This window comes from Mus pahari, chromosome 4 (assembly GCF_900095145.1).
Source record: "Mus pahari chromosome 4, PAHARI_EIJ_v1.1, whole genome shotgun sequence".
NCBI classification, from domain to species: domain Eukaryota; kingdom Metazoa; phylum Chordata; class Mammalia; order Rodentia; family Muridae; genus Mus; species Mus pahari.
The window spans coordinates 140583157-140585981 of NC_034593.1; the positions used below are offsets into that span (position 1 = coordinate 140583157).

The 2825-nt window shown below is 47.6% G+C and overlaps 1 protein-coding gene across 4 annotated transcripts in view; it reads right to left on the reverse strand.

The window, feature by feature from the left end:
- St6galnac3 (ST6 N-acetylgalactosaminide alpha-2,6-sialyltransferase 3) overlaps positions 1-2825 on the reverse strand; it is a 512766-nt gene that overhangs the window by 219770 nt on the left and 290171 nt on the right. The gene's annotated exons all lie outside the window — the stretch shown is intronic.

Sequence of the window (2825 nt, forward strand, 5' to 3'; positions counted from 1 at the left end):
AGCTTTGGGAATACATTTGGTTCATGGCCTGCCCTACAATCCCCAGGGCCAAGACATTGTGGAAAGAGCAAATGCAATTTTAAAATATGCTTTAATTAAACAAAAAGGGGAATGGGAGTACAATTTAAGTCCCCCAAAGATAAATTAAATCTTATTCTTTTTATTCTTAATTTTTTAAATTTGGATTTTGATGTCCATTGTGCTGCGGATCGTCATTGCTCTCCACATGTTGCTAAATCTCTGTCTGTCCTATGGAAGGACGTCCTTACTGGACAATAGAAAGGCCCTGATTAGGTTTTGGTATGGACACAGGGAGCAGTGTGCATCTTTCCACAGGATCAAGAAAATCCCCTTTGGGTGCCAGAACGCTTGACACGACCATGGATAGAGAAACCTACCTGGCTTGGCCAAATGCTTTACTTTTTATTCAAATGTGTGCACGTATACATGTATGTGTATGTGTCCATGTGTGTTTGTGTGTGTGGTGGAATGGATGTGAGTGTGTGGCTACTGTTTTCTGTTCCTAATATGTAATTGTCACTAATTCTGAAACCTAAAGGTTCAAGCGGAGCACAGACAACAGTTCCAACCTTGGGATTATTTCAGCCAAATGTTCATTTAGTACAGAGAATAGGAAGTTCAGCATGGTATGACTACATAATTTATCTTTTAGGAGTCAAAAGCATATACTCCCTAATGTTGGTTAAATTATGAAGACTGGGCTTTAAAATAGAAGCAATTAATATTGTGATGTTGACAACTTAACATAAAAATGTGAATCACAGAGAATAAATCTTGAGATCAAAACCCTTCAGCACTTCACCCCATACACTTCCAGCTTAGCTCAAGTGAGTAGACATCTTGGGAAGAGTTTCATGAAATCAGTTCGCCAATGTGCTTGATAAATAGCCATCCTCGAACGATCAATGCTAAAGTGATGGCTTCCAAGTGGCATTTGTGGAAGGAGTTTTAAGGGAGGACTAGTATGGGGTCTTCAGGTCACTGAAGGGCACTGTGGAAGCCCAGTTCCTTCTTTGTGTCACTTCCTGGCCAAGTGCTGCTCTGGCATGTGTTTCTGTCAGGATGTTCCCGTCAGGATGCTTCCCCTGTCAGGATGCTTCCCCTGTAAGTATGCTTCCCCTGACAGGATGCTCCCCCTGTCAGGATGCTCCCTCTGTCAGGATGCTTCCCTGTCAGTATGTTTCCCCTGTCAGGATGCTTCCCCTGTAAGAATGCTTCCCCTGTCAGGATGCTCCCCCTGTCAGGATGCTCCCTCTGTCAGGATGCTCCCCCTGTTAGGATGCTCCCCTGTCAGGATACTTCCCTGTCAGTATGTTTCCCCTGTCAGGATGCTTCCCCTGTCAGGATGCTCCCCCTGTCAGGATGCTCCCTCTGTCAGGATGCTTTCCCTGTAAGGATGCTCCCCTGTAAGGATGCTTCCNAGGATGCTCCCTCTGTCAGGATGCTTTCCCTGTAAGGATGCTCCCCTGTAAGGATGCTTCCCCTGTCAGGATGCTCCCCCTGTCAGGATGCTCCCCCTGTCAGGATACTTCCCTGTCAGTATGTTTCCCCTGTCAGGATGATCCCCCTGTCAGAATGATTCGGTCAGGATGTTCCCCTGTCAGAATGCTTTCCCTGTCAGGATACTTCCCTGTCAGGATGCTCCCCTGTCAGGATGCTCTCCCTATCAGGATACTCCCCCTGTCAGGATGTTCCTCCTGTCAGGATATTCCCCCAGTCAGGATGTTCCCCCTGTCAGGATGTTTCCCATGTAAGGATGCTCCCTCTGTCAGGATGCTCCCCCTGTCAGGATGCTTCCCCTGTCAGGATGTTTTCCTGTCAGGATGCTCCCCCTGTCAGGATACTCCCCCTGTCAGGATATTCCCCCTGTCAGGATGTTCCCCCTGTCAGGATGTTCCCCCTGTCAGGATGCTGCCCCTGTCACAGAGCTGCTCCTGTCATGATGCTCCCCGCCTCCACAACACTCCCATCTCCACCATGCTCTCATCTCCATGATGCTCTTTTACCTTCCTGGTCATTCCCCCACTCCACAGTGCTCTGCCCCTCTACACTGCTCTCCCCACCTCAAGTCACATGACACCCCCCACAATGTTCTTCCCTTTCTGTATGGACCTGCCAGGATGTCTACCACAGGCCAAAGTATGGAAGTCACCTTGTCATGGGTGGTACCCTGGTTGCATTTTTTAGTCACCTAGACACAAGCTATAGTAATCTGAAAAGAAGAACCTCATCTAGAAAACAAAAGCCTCCATTAGAGGTCTGTGGGCAATTTTCATGGTTAATGACAAGTCTGAGAGGGTCCAGCTCACTTTGGGCAGGGTCACCACTGGGCAAGGGTTCCTGGGTTGTATATAAAGGCAGGCTGAGCTAGCCATGGGGAACAAGCTAGTAAGTGTTCCTGCTTTTGATTCAATTCCTGCCTTCAGGTTCCTGCTGTGTTGTCCTTCAGTGATGTTAGGGAAGTGTAAGCCAGATAAACCCTTTCCTCCCCAAGTTGCTTTTGGTCATGGTGTCTTACCACAGCAAGATAACCAAGATAACCTAACCAAGGTAGTCTGAAACCTCTAAGCCTGTGAGCACAAAATCAATCTTGTAAAAACTGTGTATCTCCAATACTTGTCAGGATGATGCAAAGCTCATAACCAGCCTCAAGCAGCACACTGGAATAAAACCAAGAGCTGACTCTGCCATCAGACGTGCTCCAATCTCACTCTGCCATCAGACCTGCTCCAATCCCACTCTGCCATCAGACCTGCTCAAATCCTACTCTGCTATCAGACCTGCTCAAATCCTACTCTGCCATC